Here is a 15,467-nt window from a genome sequence, read left to right on the forward strand (position 1 = left end):
CCCTCCCTTCCTCCCCGCTCTGTGCCATGGGTTGTCAGAGCTGGGGGAGTACCTGCCATGAGAGTTAAGTGTCAGAGCTGGAAACAACCCTAGAGGTGATTTTACAAATGGGGAGACAGAGGCTGGAGAGGGGAAGTGACTTGGCCAATGTCACGCACCCTGTCGGGGGCAGTTCTAAACCCTTACCGCATGGAAAGTGGGGTTGACTTGGCACCTGGGCCCTCCAGGGTCTAACTTTGAGCAGGTGGGTAAGTCAGTTGGTGGGAGCAGATTCCTTGGATTTCCAAGTCCTCTGAGTTGCATCTGAGGGCAGAGGACCACCCTTGCCATGCACCCACATCTGGGCATTGGAAAAAAAATGATATGGGGGTGCCAGCTCCAGAGTGGAAGCCCTGCCTGCCCACTTCCAAGCAGCTGCCTCTCCAGCCTCCTCCCCAGGGTCTTCTGGGGGCCTGCTGCTCTAGCTGGCAGCCCCACCCACAGAACATCTGGCTGGGTTGGGCTGGGCTGGTTAGGGGATGGGTAATCCTGGGTCCTAAGAAGCTAACATTGAGGTGCCTGTGAACAAAACTGGAAGGGTTTGCCTAAGAGGATGCGCCCCAGTACCCTCAGAGCCCTCCTGGGTCCCCTCCCCACTTTGTGTCCAGCGGTAGCAGCTGTTCCGCTGGCTGAGCTCTGGTTCTCTCTCTTTGGCCTCTTAGACTGTGAGGCTCTGAATCACAGTGTCCGTCATCGCATGTGTCCTCCTCCCGCAGTGTGATTCTTATCCTTTCGATTCTCTCTCTCTCTAGGTCCTGTCTCATTCCCCATTTGCTTCTGTCTGGGTTTCTCCCCATTTCTTTGTGCCTCTGTTCTCCCTTAGAGATGCAGTGGGAAGGGGAGGAGCTTTGGAGCTTTCCCAGGATGGGCAAAGGTCACCCAAGGGAGTAAAAGAGGGAAGGGTGTCAGCGTTGGGTTGGGGCCAGAGGTGGCTGTGGTCGTGGCTCTGGATAACACAACTACCCAGAAATGACAAATTTGGGGTTTCTTTTTGCTTTCAGTCCTCTGGTTTGGTCTCTGCTATTTCTTACCACAAAGCACTCTGGTGGTTTTAGGGGCCCAGACTATAGAGGAGAAAAACTGAGGCCTAGGGGGTGGGGTTCAGGAAATTCAGAAACTGCCTAGGGTCTGGGCTGAGCTGGGTTCCCAGGATGGCCTCCCCTAACTGCCTCTCATCCCCAATTTCAAGTCGCAGCATTACATGAGGAGTGAGGAAGGATTAAAAAATAATCTTACAGATAAAAATAAAATCAAATAATTTAAAATATCTCACGGGAAAACATTCCCTCAAAGAATACTGACCTAGTTTATTTAAAATAATAATGATTCCTGGCCTAAGCTGTAGTTAGCACAGTATGCACATATCCTAAACCGAATCATGGCACATTTGTGTACAAACATGTTTTCTCTCTTTAGTTCAACTCCTCTTCACAATAGCTTTGAAGGTAGACAGGGCCAGAATCATCCCCTGTAATTAGTCCAGGAAAGAGACCTGTCCACAGCTGTCTGGCCAGTAAGTGCACAGCTGGCCTAGGACCCAAGTTGCCTGGCCCTCTGGGAAGGGTCTCAGTACAACCATTCTTGACTTCTCCCAACCCCAGCACACACCTGCAGAGTGAAGATGTCTCCTTCGACTGGGCTAGTCCATAATTGTTCTGTGGTACTTCACGTGGCACCTTCATCTCCAAGTCAGTCCATGTCCCTGCTCTGTGGAATGAAGCAGTATGACCTGTGTGTTGATCTGAGTCTATGGAGGAAAGGGAGAATTTTCCCAAGTCCTATTTCTGCCTCGCCCTTGGAGACCAGGTTAGCAGAGAAGGTCCTGATGATGCCTCTATCCCTGGGAAGAACAATTAGGGGTCACCTTGACCTAACCATCCCTGCAGGGTGGAGGGACGCCGCCGTACAGAGATGCCTTTGTTTTCTTTGCTGCAAGTCTCTTCTCCAAGGAGAGTTCCTGTTGTGCGGGAGCCAGAGGGGAGGTGTAGTGGAGGTGAGGAGCCTTCCCATGAAAGATGGACATGGTCCAGGAAGGATCTCTGTGGCCAGCAGAGAGGGGAGAGCTGAAGCTCTTGGGCTCTTAAACGTCCAGTTTCACCCCTACCTCGTCTCTGCAGGCATTGTCCACCTCCACTCCAGCTCCCACCCCAAGGCGACTAGAAGGGGACCACAGCCTCGTCCTCGGCATACACTGCCCCTCTAAGACCAATGTCCCTTCCTCTCCCTGAGGCTCTTCACCTTGCTGCCTCCCCGGAGAATTGCTGCCCCAATTCTTCTTGTCATTAAGACAGGGCAGGACCGAGGGCGAGTGTGTGTATGCATATGGTGAGGAATTTTGTGTGAATTTGGGGCTGGGGAAGGAGCTGCTGGGTCCTGGGTGAAGCCTGTTCCCCCTTCCTGCCTCTGTCCCCCTTCCTCTACCACTCTTCAGGGAAGTCAGTTTACAGTGAAGTCACCTAGAGAACACAAGGCCATCCCGCCTGAGGCATAGCAACTGTCCTCTATTTCTGGGAAGAGAGTGAGAGGAAGGGTGTGGGACTGACAGGGTGGGTGGGAGGGGGAGATCCTGCCGTCCTCTGCCCAGCGGCCCTGACCACCTGCCTTGGGAGAGATGCGGGCAGGACCTGGGCTAGGGTGGGAGGTCTTCTCCAGCATCCGTACTGAGTGTACAGTTCCCACCCTATCAGCAGGGCAGGGAGGAGCCCACCCTTGGCAGGGGTAGGCTCTGGAGCCTGGTGAGAGAGAGGAGAGGTGGGCATGGGCACAGAGCTGGCGGCTCAGTGAGACCGGGTGCTGTCTTGAGCAGGCCTAGGTCTGACCTTGCTCCCATCCTCATCCACAAAGACTGCCAGGCCCCTCTTCCCACTGAGCTACTTTCTCCTCCTTTCAGCTTACCAGGAACGCTCTTGTGGTTCCACCAGGCCAGCCTCCGACCTCAGGCCCTCTGGGGGCAGTGTGGAGAGGGCTGTGCGTCTGCTTTGCTGCCGTCCCCCACCACGCTGCCACTTTCCTTTGTTATGACTGGAGGGATTCTTTTCTCCCTGGCTTTGTTTCTCATTGTTCTCGGTCTCTTACTGCATAAACCTGCCCATACCTTCCCTGCCCTCTTCCCTACTCTAAGCCTCAAAAATAGGCTCCCCAGCCCCAGGAGCAAGTGGGGAATATAAAGCCAAAATGAAGAATGGGCCAATGTCCCATCCACTCCTCATTGGCTACCGGCCTGGGCTTCACTTGCTGCTGCGATCACACCCTAGCATGGACCTCCCCACCACTCTGGGCTTCAGCCACGCAGTTCCCCCAATGCACTGGCTTCTTTTCGCTGCAAGCCTTGGCCTCTTCCATTCTACCTACCCGGAATGCCATTCCTCTCTTGGTGGCATCCTCCTTATATTTCATAGGATCAGAGTGGCACAGAGAAAAACACAAAGGCTCTGGAGTCCTGAGGACCTGGTGCAAATCCTGGCTCTGCTGTGTGACCCTGGGCATGTAAGTCTGCCTCTCGGAGCTGAGTGTGCTCCTTTTTAAAAGGAGAACAGCAAGACCAATCCAGTCCCGGGATTGCCATGAAGACTCACTCCAGTGCCCAGCACATAGTAGGTGCTCAGAGACCTTGGCCAGTACAGCTCGGCATTTTCTTCTCTGTAGCCTCCCTGTATCGCAGGCCTCTGTATGGCTCTAACTAAAGGGGTGTGTCTCACTGGTTGGTTCATAATAGTGGCTTCATAAATATTTGTTGGATTAATGAAGACCTCTATAAGAGCACAGGGCTACCCCAAGCCCTGACAGTTCAGAGATTCCCTTGGCCCTTGTGCAGACCTCTGTTTCCCTCTCAGACATCCTGACCCACAGCATCCAGGAGGTTCTGTCCTCTGCCGCCCTGTCCCCTGCCTGCTTGTGTCTTACTGACCTGCTTTTCTGCTCATGGCAGCAGCCGCATCTTTGCCTGGTGCTGGGCTGACTGACTTTGAGTTCTTAAACCACCAGGCAAGCCAGCAAGATCGTGGCCCGGGGTGATTTTCTGCTGCCTCCTCTGTGTCAGCCCCGCCTTCTCTGGATAATGCAGGATCGCCCCAGGACTCGGTGAAGAGAGGACACAGTGACCGTGTCCCACGAGGTGGGGTGAGGGGTGGCCGGTGCTTTCCAGAGAGCCACCCCCTTGGCTCAGGCAGGAAGGGAGCCCAGACAGGTGAGACATACAGGGATAAGAGGGAGAGCAGCGTGTGAGAATCTCCAGGTGGCAAGACCCACAGTCACCTGCACGTCATCATCCACATCCACCTCCCTGCCACCCCCATGTCTGCTCCCTTCTGGCCCAAACTGGCTGGGGTTAAGCTGAGGTTCAAAAGAGGAAAAAAAAAAAGTTCATTCATCGAGTACCTTCTGCAAGCCACATACGATGCTTGGTTACTTTCATACTCACCTTTCTGCATTTTTCTTTTAAAAAATGTTTATTTTCCTAATGTTTTAATAGGTAGTACTGCATAAGGTATAAAATTCAAAAGAGTTAAAAGGATATATGGTGAAAAGTTAGTCTCTCTCCATTCCTGTCCCCCAGGTCCCATCTGCAGGGGCAACCATAGGGTCTTGTGTGTACTTCCAGAAAGATTCTATGCATTTGCAAACATATCCTAGACTTTAGCTCCCATGACTTACACGTGAGGGAAACTGAAGCCCTCAGAGGAGTGAAGCACTTTAATTAAGGTCACATAGCTGATAAGTTGTCAGAGCTGGGATTTGGAATCAGATCTAACTGTAAAACTCAGCTATTCTCACCACCCACACTCTGGCAGAAATAAGCCCTGGCCCCAATAGAGTGCCTGCTGAGCCACTGGCAGTGACAGACCACCAGTCTGAGGCCCTGGAGAGCTGGGTCTCTGTTGTCCAGTCTCGGGTATCTGATGCCTCCTCCTTGTGGCTCCAGGGTCCTGTTCTAATTTAGTTGGGAAGAATCATGCCCCTATGGAGGAAGGGAAGTTCCTAGGTGTCCTTCCATGGCTACTGTGTGGCCAGTGGTCCCCCAGGGCCAACCTGATCCCTGGGGTCTAGAGCAGTCTGGAGAGGGAAGCTAGGTGAGTGTAGATCTCTGGTAGAGTGGATCCTGGTTGTGGTTTCAATTACATTTCCAGAAAATGGCTTCATGATCTCCCTGTGGCTAGGCAGGGCTGGGGAAGAGTGGGAAGTGGAGGACCTGTTCTCTGTGGCAGCCACATAATTGTCCATGAGAGCAAGGGAGAGGGGCTGGAGTCAAGCCCTGGTTAAGAGTAAGTGATGTATGAACAAAGCTGCCCACCAGAGTTCTAGGCTCTCCCTCAAACCTTTCTCTTCCGGGTCAGGTTCGCTAGGAGATGACATCAACTCCCTCCTCTGGACATCTCTGCATGTGCCGGTATGCCTCTGGGACCTTTCTGTGTGGGTTCTCTAAAGGTTTTTTGGGATATCAGCTTCCTGTCCACTTTTTTTCTTTCTAGGATTCTTCATGTGTCTTATCTCAGTCTGGTGTCCCCTCAACTTAGATTATATCCCTGAGGCCCAGAAGAGGGTCTCACCTCATCTCAATTGGCAAGTAAGGAGAGGTAGGTATTGAACCTTCCTTCCTGTCTCAGGTTGACAACATTCTTGTTTTGCTGAGGTAGTGACCCAGGACATTCTGTCCTTTGTGCCTATGCACACAGGAGATGGACAAGAAAGAGCCTTCCCTGCCCCACCCTCCAAGGCATTCAAACGGGCACCTGCAGCACAGCGGCTGAGACAGCTGGACTGAGTTCTAGCCCTGACCAGTCCTAGGAAAAGGGGTACAAATCTTAGCTGTTACTAAAAACAATTATAATATTGATAGTTAATAGTGCTCTAGTGCTTTACAGCATTGGAAGCACTTTTTATGTATTAACTCCCTTCTTACCAAAAGGCGGTGAGACAGGTCCTATTACTATAACCATATTACAATGAGGAAATTGAGGCAGAAAACTTGCTCAAGGTCACATGGCTGAAGGAGTTGACAGTGAGCCTGGTTTTAGTCTGTGCTTTTAATTACTCTACAGCCCTCCTGGTTTCTATTTCTATTCCTAGAGCACAGAGTTTGTTCCTCAAATATTTACTGGGTGTCTGCTCTGGGCTGGGCACAGGGTGGACGTTTCAGGGGGCATGGGAAACTGTGTCTGCCGTTGGGGGAACATGTAAACAAATTGTCCTTCAACACAAGAGAGGTGCCATAATAGAGGCACTAACCTGTGGTGGGGAACAGGAAGGGCGAGGTTCGTACTGCCTGGAGCAAGTGTCACCAAAGGGCAGACATCAAGAGGGCAGGAGGACATTCCAGGCAGAGGGAACAGTATGCGTGTAGGTATGAAAGCTTACAAGAAAGAGCGATGCGGTGTGCCCTGGTGTCGAAACATCATAGACAGTGGCTGTCAGAGGGGTTGCCAGAGAGCTCAGGGCTGGTGCTTCCGTCCAGCTTCCTGCTCAGGCCTGTCCTCCTGCTCCAGCCTCCAACCTACTCTGTGCAAAGCATTGTGCCCGGTTTTGGCCCTGAGTGTGGGATAGAAGCAGGAGCCTGGGTCAGGGAGAAGGACTTTGTGATCAGCTATAGACACAAGGATCTTTGTGACTGGTCTTATTATTCTGGAGGTGAAGGGGAGGCTGCTGGGAAGAGCTGCCAAAAGGAGGATTATGGGAGAACTTGAGGCCTTGTTGATCGTGGTTATCCCTAGACATGAAGATTTTCAGACTGTAGGGAAAGGACCTCTGTGTGTATGTGTGGAGTCCTTTTCCTCCTTCTGCCACTGCAGCTGGGGCTTTGGAGATGTGACATGCCTTGCTTTGGTGCTGGCCCTTGGAGGGTTGCCAAGGAAACTGTTGGCCAGCTCCAGAGATGCATCTAGTGGAGAGGAGAGTGGGTGACTCAGGCTGCCTTATCACACACGGCATCGCCTCCCCATTACCTGGAAAAGGGTCTCAGAGACTTCTTTTCCCTGGATCCTACAGCAGTAATCCTGTTTATTCTTCCTTTTTTGGATAACAGTCAGGCCCTCCTGCAACTCTGACTGGTGGGAGCTAGTAAGATTCCCCAGGGAGTGAAATGGTCTCAGACGCCTCTGTCCCCATAAATTCACTCTGCAACAGTGGCCGGATCCAGTTGGCCTGGATGATTGTAAACTGCTGTGTCCATCCAGGCTTTCCGCTATCTGGGTGGTAAGCGGCCGGAGCCCTGACTGAAACGCTGTCCTGGGAGCAAACGCGGGATAATTATTGATGGGCCAGCAGTGGACTTCTGACCTCGGCCTGGGAAGGACAGGACCCTGAACGCGGGCCTCAGCCCGGGGGAAGGGAAGAGGGCGGTAGGCGGAGGGGGTGGCAATCCACGCGCCACAACAGTCTGGCCAGAGCCCTTCTAGTGGTGGTCGACACGAAACCACGCAGCATGTGCTCGTGGCCCGTGGGAGTTGACTGGAAAGCCAAATGGGGAAGCCACTCCACCTTGGCTACTAGGGGCTACGCGTGGCACCGGCCCCTCGGAGCGTGCAGCCACCGGGGTGTGCAGAGGGGGATCGGGTTTCTCCAGGGCGGCCGCGGAGAGGGTTAGAGGGACCGCAGGACTCGCGAGCGCGCTCCAGGCGGAACCAGGAAGCGGCGCGCGCCGGCGCGGGGCGCGCTCTGGGTAGCGGGCGGCGCGCGTGGCCGGTCTCCGCGCGCGAGCGGCGCGCGCGCCCTCGTGGGCCCGGGCGCTAGGAGAGTCGGCGGCCGGAGCCGTCACCTAGGCGGGACCCTGCGCAGGCGACTCCGGGCGTCGGCCCGGCCAAGGGAGGGAGCGAGCGGGCGAACGAGAGGCGGGCGGAGGCACCCGCTGGCGCCCAAGGGGCCGAGCGAGGTAGGAGCTGCGGGGCCAGTCCTGGGCTCAGCCCCCGGGGGAGAGGCCGGGGAACCCTCCCGGACGGGGCCCCGCGCCCCGGCCGCCGAGACGCCCGGCAGGGCCGCGCGCCGCCATCGCTCCCGGGCAGGGTGGCGGTCGGGGTGGCCGCGCGCTGGGTGAGGGGCGGTGGAGGCGAGGGGCCGGGACGCGCGAGGGCCATCGCGCCGAGGCCGTGGCGGGTGAAGGTGTATCGCAGAGGCGGTGCGTGCGCGCGTGTCTGAAGAGGAGGGTGTGGGGGACCCCGGCGCCCACCCCTGAGAGCCAAAGGGGCGCTGTCGGCCCCTCTCACTTTCGTGGTGCATTTCCGAATAGCCCCCGTCGTCGCCTTACTTTCCTCCTTTCAAAAGAGGTACCCGCGATTCCCGGGGGTGGGATGAGTCCGGGGGTGCCCGGTGGGGTAGGGGGTATTAGCGAAGCTTCAGGCAACAGTGTCTTATAAGGAGTCAAGGCAACAAGTACGAACATTTCGATAAGGCTCTGGGTGCGGGACCCCACATTAAGACCAGCCAGGCCCCGGCTCGTGTGTGTGGTAGTGGGATGCAGCGTGTTCTTTTTTCCTAGCCCAGGATAAAGAGTAAAAAAGTGCTCCTGGTGTCGGTGTAGGTATAGAGACGGAGGAAGGGGAGAGGAAGGGGAGTCGTGTGTCACAAAAACTGGTCTGAGGCTAAAGGAATCTGGCAAGATGGTCAGGCTGATCAAAGAAGAAAGAACTTGTGTGGGGCAAGAGGCGATTGCAAACACTTGTAGCCAGCAGTGATGGAAAAGGCAAAGAAGAAAAACAAGTACCAGCTTTCAAGAAGATGAGGTTAATGGAAACCACAAAGAATTTTAAAGGCAGAAAGATAGCAATCCTTCCCAAAGAGCCATGCCCGGTTCTTTTCCTTCGTGTCCTCTGTGATCCTGTCATAGCTTTGTATCAAACAAACAGTGCTCAAGGTGGGTCATAGAATGTTCGAGTTTGAAAGGATGCCAGGGATTATGCTACATTCTTTGTACAGATGAGGAAACTGAGACCCAGATAGGTGGAGTAGGTGGCCTGCCCAATTCACAGAGCTGTGTAGTAGTAGTTCAGGGACTGAAATGTCGGTCTGAAGACTCAGATCATTGCTCTTCCCAGAGCACAGTGAAGTAGATGTTCGCCTAAATACAATTTCATAAATTGTCTTTGGAATATTTGGGGGGAATGCCCTTTGAAAGGGCTAGTGTGTCATCAAAATATTAAACTGATCATAGGTCTTTTTTTTCAGTCTCGAAATGGTGTTTATCATCTGCTTGTATCTTAGGTTTCCAAAGTGGTTGGATAGTCGCCTAGGCCATAATAAGCTTTCAGCTGTTGATACCGTATATTATCTCAAATAATTTTGTTATCATTCAATTAAGATAATAGAACTTTGCCTATTTTCACTAGGTTCTTTTGTTCTTGTACATTTGTTTATGTGGTTTATAGTCATTTGCTGTAGTTTTTAGAAGAGGACATATTTAGTGTACCTTTTATGTTTTTCTAATTTTATTTGTAACACTGTGAACATTGGATTGGTTCTGATAATTATTAATGGATTGTACCATTTGAAGATTTATTTTAAGGCTTTGATGTTTTTGTTTGTTTTGGTACCAATTTCCATCTCATGGATGATCACAACTGTTAGAATTGGTAGCATAAATGGGAAAGGGGCTGTGGAATTTCAGAAAAATTGAATGTCTATAGGCAATTTGTGACGCCTGTCATGTTTCATTAAAAAAGTATCACACCTTTGGACAGGTAAGTATTATCTAGTAGATTACTTGTTTTCTGTAGCATTTGAAAGATGAACATTTCAAGCTCCTGGTTGAGACATAAAGGAAGGAATGAAGAGATCTTTCTTTAAAAACACAAAACATCAGGGAAAAAAAAAGTTGATTTCTATCACCAGTAGTTTGGTTATTGCATAACTTGAAGCTAAACTCTGTACAAAATCTTTGCTGTATACCCAGCTAAATAAATTATCCCACCTTCCCACTAGTCCTTGCCTTTTTAGGATTCACATTTTTGCCAGCAGGATATTAATATAGACTGTATTAAGAAATTTAAGGTGGATGTGTTTCTTAAATGGGTACTTCAGATATATGTGATGGAAGGGGAAAACAGCGCTATCATTGGAGTGTTACGACATCGGTATTTTGGTCAGCACTTCCTATTGTACCCCAACTTCTCATTTCATCTTTGTTTTCTTGCTCTCAATTGATATTTAAAAAAATATTGTTTCTATATACAAAACCCACACCAAGACTAGTAAAAGGTGTCATTTATTGCTCTTTTGGTATTTATGTCAACTTTTAAGTTACATTAAGTGTATTTCAAGTTATATTCAAATTATTTGTGGTGTGTGTTAGGTTTCTATTTATGAATGTCCATGGGGTGGTTCATTTGGCTTATTTTGGTATAGGTAGGTAATACAGATAGTCGTAAAAGGAAGGGTGTTATAAATAAGTAAATTATATGCTCAAGATTTTATTGCAGTTTAAAGGTAGAAGCAAAAAAAGCTTACCTATTCTAGTGCTTTATGAACAGGTATGTATTCATAAAATACTTACAGATTTCTGGATGTTCTAATTATCAGTGACACATTTTTCTTTTCTACTAGAGTATACATTACCACATTATTCCTACAAAAGGAAGCAAAAACCTCCCTTTTTAAAATTAATTTGTTTAGAGTATTTGAAACTTATTCAAGTTATCTGATAAGTCCAGGTTACTGAGTTCTTTAGAAAAATATACTTTTAGTACATAGTAAAGTATCAAAATTGTGTGACTCTGGAACTTCATAATAAAAATAATGTTTAAGAGTTAGCTCTAAAGTGTCACTGTCCCCAATTTTATGTGGTGTTTAAAGGAAAAAGCTTTTCTTTAAATCTGAGCTTTGTTAATAGAACTGTTCTAAAATCAGAAGTATTTTTTCCCCTGCAATGTTGGAAACACAAGAGTTTTGTGCTTATTTCTGGGAATAGAAAGTCAGATTTAACAATCTAGTTTCTGTTGATCAGACAGGTTTTTTTATATTTAAATTGTGAGTATCACAGTAATAAAAAGGTTTTTTTTTATTGTATTCATGCTTAATTAGCATGACCTTATTTTAAGGATTGACATTGTATTTTTAAAATTATTATTAATGATGATTCTTTACAATTGAAAAATCTAAGCCAGTTTAGAGAAGATGTTACATATATCTAAGTCTATGTGATTTTCACTAATCAAAGTGAGGAGTAATTTACAGGTGTTAGATTTTTAGTTGGTTGAATGAGACCCTCGCTTTTGGTGGTTTCAGGGTTTTAGATGACGTTTCATTACTTTTGTTAGTTTTGGTCACACCCATGACTTCCTTGGAAGGTATCTTTGAGGTTTGGTTTCCTTTTTTTTAAAATGGTAATATTGGGGTGGGGGTGCTTCCTGTTTGTATTTTCAAAATTAGGTCCACATATTAACCTTCTCGGTAGTGTCACATTGTAATTTTAAACAAAGCAAACATCACATGGCACATGGTTTGTCTTTGACCTGTTGTACTACTTCTTGACAGTTTTACGGAGCTTAGCCTGAATACCAATTGGGAAGGCAAGACTTTCCAAATCTTTCCCCAACTCTCTTCAGGGTGTAGTGGCCTTGGAAGAAATATTAATAACAGAGATGCAGTTAACCAAAAAAGGGAGGGGAACACTGCTGCCATCTGTTTCCTCCCAGGTATCTAGAAAATGCACAGCACTAAGAGTTGAAACAGGTTATGTGGAGCCTTGGATGCCAGCCCTTAAAGAAGGGTTGCACTAGATTTATATAAGATAGGATTCCATGTATTAAGCCAGGGGTCCCCAAACTTTTTACACAGGGAGCCAGTTCACTGGCCCTCAGACCGTTGGAGGGCCGGACTATAAAAAAAACTATGAACAAATCCCTATGCACACTGCACATATCTTATTTTAAAGTAAAAAAAAAAAACGGGGACAAATACAATATTTAAAATAAAGAACAAGTAAATTTAAATCAACAAACTGACCAGTATTTCAATCGGAACTATAGGCCTGCCTTTGGCTAATGAGATGGTCAACATCTGGTTCCATATTTGTCACTGCTAGTTGTAACAAGTGATATGACGCACTTCCAGAGCCGTGAGGCATGCTTACCACGTCACTGGAAGTAGTACTGTACGTGAGTGATGCCACGCTTTGTAACCTCTCACTGACCACCAATGAAAGAGGTGCCCCTTTCCAGAAGTGCGGCGGGGGCCAGATAAATGGCCTCAGGCGGCTATGTGCGGCCCACGGCGGTAGTTTGGGGACCCCTGTATTAAGCAGTGTCTATGGTAGTTTTTCTGACTTCACCCGAAGGCCATCCAGAATGTCATGGAGGAGTTAAATAAGAATGAGGAGACATTTAGAGTATGGTGGTAGAACTTTGGAGGAATCACTCTGAGACATATAACTCTTCCTTGACACTCCTGAGTAATTTCATGTGGTAGATTACTGTCTGTATGAACGTCAGAGTATGAATTATATGGAGTCTTGAGAAGTCCCTTCTTGAAAAGAGCATGTACTCATATTGTTTCAGTGATTGAAGCAAGTGGCCTTTTCTGGGCCTTCAACTAACATTATTCTAAGAAGTAACATGACTAAATAGACTCCTAATTAAATTGGCATTCAAATTTTCTTTTGGGATCAGTATATTAGCACGTAATACAGTTATTATAATTATGCAATTTGCAAATGGGGTTAACACAGAGTATTTTAACCTCTCATTCCTCCCCTCAGCATTCAAGAAAGGAGAAGTTATAATTTGTCATATACTGAATATTTTCTCTTTATGGTTTATTCATGATAATTACATCAATCCCCATGTATTATAATAGTGTTAAGATGAAGAATACATATATTGATTGATAAAGAACATTTATTTAGCATTTTGAAGCTAACTTGCAAAATCTCCACTCACTGTCTATTTATTCTTTCCTTGCCTTTGGTACTCTGACTAACTCTTTATTTTCCCCGATTTCTATTATGAAGAGAAATATCTCCATATTCTATGCACTGCTAGTTTTTGGAAGTGCTTGTGCTGACTCATTTTTTTAATTATACTAAGATATAGAGTATGGTTTGAGAGCAGTAATGAGATTCTCAGAAAATATGAAAACTTTCCTTTTTGACTCGTTAGAGAAAGGTTGGGGAAGACAAGGGGAAATACATCAATGAGCCAATCAATTATAGTTATTTGTTGGGATTAATTTGGTGACTAATATTTTCAGTGCCCATAAGGCTAGTAAAAGTGAATTTGGCTTGACTCTGCAATGATAACAGGACAGACCCAAGGGTTTTCTAATACTGCTTGTTTTCCCCAGTAGGGGATTTTTTTGCGTATGGGAAATCAAGCCGAAGTTATCAGTAACAGCCACATCCATGATTTGTATTAAAAGTGATGATTTACCACTCCGGGTTCTAGCACTGGTTACCGTGGGCTCATCTGGGAAGATATACTATCGATTATCTACGTAAGCATTATTATGTTGCCTTTCAAAAAGTAATCAGAAAATCCATTGAACAGTAAGTCAGATTATGATCCTAAGCCTAAAATTACAAGGATAATAAACTTAATATCTAATACTGTCCACTTAATAGTGCCAGGCAGACACTGTTATAAGCTCTTGCCATGTTGAACTCATGATCCTCAGAGGGGTGGGTATTATCCTCAGTTGAAAGATGAAGAAATGACCACAGAGAAGTTAAGTAACTTGTCCAAGGTCGCAGTGTTAGTCATGACGGGCTGGATCCAGATCCCGGCCCGTCCATTTCAGCGGCTGCATTCCTAACCCTTGCACTGCAAAGGAGTGCAGGCAACTGCAGCTTTGCAGGAGGACTGGCTTCTTTAAGGCTTCTGTTTCTTTATTTGTGTTCCAAAATGGACTCTTGTTTTTATTTTAGTAGAAAAATTTTAATATGTATTTGGAATTTTTTAAAGTTTATGAAGGTGATAAGTATTTTCCCAACTAATTGTATATGTTCCTGGTGGAAATTATATTAAAACAGAGCCTTAATGTTTAAGTATAAGTTGTCCTGTGTTCTTCCACTAGCATTACCATATACATCCTAGGAGAAGAGCTCTGAGCTGTCTTCTTGACCTCTGTTTACAAACAAAAGGATCTTTTGTGCTAGTGTGGCACGTGACATAAATATTGACTGAGGACACAAGTATCCAGCTTGTTTTATTTACAACTTTATTTTAAGGGGATTTATGGCCCTATTCTTGCTTTATTAAAGCTTTTGAGAGCCACTAATTGTGATTTCTGAGATAGAAGGACTCAAGAATTTAATTTGGGCAGAGGGTAAAGGCAACTGAACGAATTACTGTGTTTAGAGCTATACAAAGGTCATTAGAAATGAGTCTTAGAAATGTATTCCTTTTCATATCTGATGCTTACTTTCAGCACTTTTCCTTGGAGGTGGGTTGTGAAGTTAAATCTTGCAGATATAATTTACAGCCCTAAAGTATAGTGATTTGAATTTGAGAGATCAAGTCAGGGACGAGAAAAACTTCAATTCCCTGGGCAGAGAGTATAAACCATTTCAAATAAACAGAGATCTCAGCTTCCAGGATTGTCAAACTGTCACCTTTGACCAGGGTTGAATTTTCTTTGAATGTTGACAAAAGTTACAGTGTCAGTGGAAAAAGCTTAATGTGAAGTATCTATAACTCAGAATTTCCTTATGTTTATGTCAGTGAGATCCTACAATTAAAGCTTTTCTTTCTTTTTTTTTTAATGTCTGTTGCGTTTAAAAAGCTTTCAGTGGGGTTTTCCAGTGTTTAGGTAAGAGTAAGTTAGAAAGTTTGTGAAAACTATTTTGTGTTGTCTAAAATTCAGAGCCTGTAGCTGGCAAATCGCTTTGTTTTTTGTAAAGAATAGGGTTTAAAAATCCAACCTGGGGGAAGTGTTTTAACTAAGCTACGTTCATAGATGTCATTGTAGTATTTATAAAAAGAAACTCTTGAGCATTTAATCTGTTGAAGTTCTAAAAATTGGAATTGATCAGCTTTATTATATAACGTTCTTCCAGACATTCATGTATCCATAGGTTAGGTAAAATGATCTCTCAGAAATAATGCTGTTTCTATTTTTTCACTTTGTTTCATGTTTCTGAAATTTCTTGGTCATCCTTTAGGCTGAGAAAAGTAGTAAACTGGAGATCTACAGAAATCTACAGCTCTTTCCAGGATTTAACAGTCAGTTTGCCCTGTGGGCTTATGTTTTTAAGATTCGTGATCTGTTTCTAGTAGAAAGTGAGGGAGAATTATAGTGAGAATTGGACATTGTACAGCCTCACTCCAAAAGGTCTGGAAGATCTCTAATATATAGAGATGCAATGCAAACATTCCTTCTTTTTATGTTGTTGTTATTGTTTCAATTATGTAATGATAAATGGAAACCCTGAAGCTTATCCTAAGCATATTTTAAAGATGAGTTTATCTTACAATGAGTTTAAATAGCAAGTAAAAATTCTAAAGTCATTG

At 46.3% G+C, this 15,467-nt stretch overlaps 1 protein-coding gene across 6 annotated transcripts in view; it reads left to right on the forward strand.

Moving 5' to 3' along the window:
* Positions 1-7,686: 7,686 nt before the first annotated feature.
* LOC136326952 (signal transducer and activator of transcription 5B) overlaps positions 7,687-15,467 on the forward strand; it is a 73,437-nt gene continuing 65,656 nt past the window's right edge. For all 6 annotated transcript variants that reach the window (XM_066263602.1, XM_066263601.1, XM_066263603.1 and 3 more), the window contains exon 1: positions 7,687-7,903. The gene's annotated coding sequence lies outside the window, so the exon portion shown is untranslated. The remainder of the gene's footprint in view (positions 7,904-15,467) is intronic.

The sequence above is a fragment of the Saccopteryx bilineata genome, chromosome 2 (assembly GCF_036850765.1).
Source record: "Saccopteryx bilineata isolate mSacBil1 chromosome 2, mSacBil1_pri_phased_curated, whole genome shotgun sequence".
NCBI classification, from domain to species: domain Eukaryota; kingdom Metazoa; phylum Chordata; class Mammalia; order Chiroptera; family Emballonuridae; genus Saccopteryx; species Saccopteryx bilineata.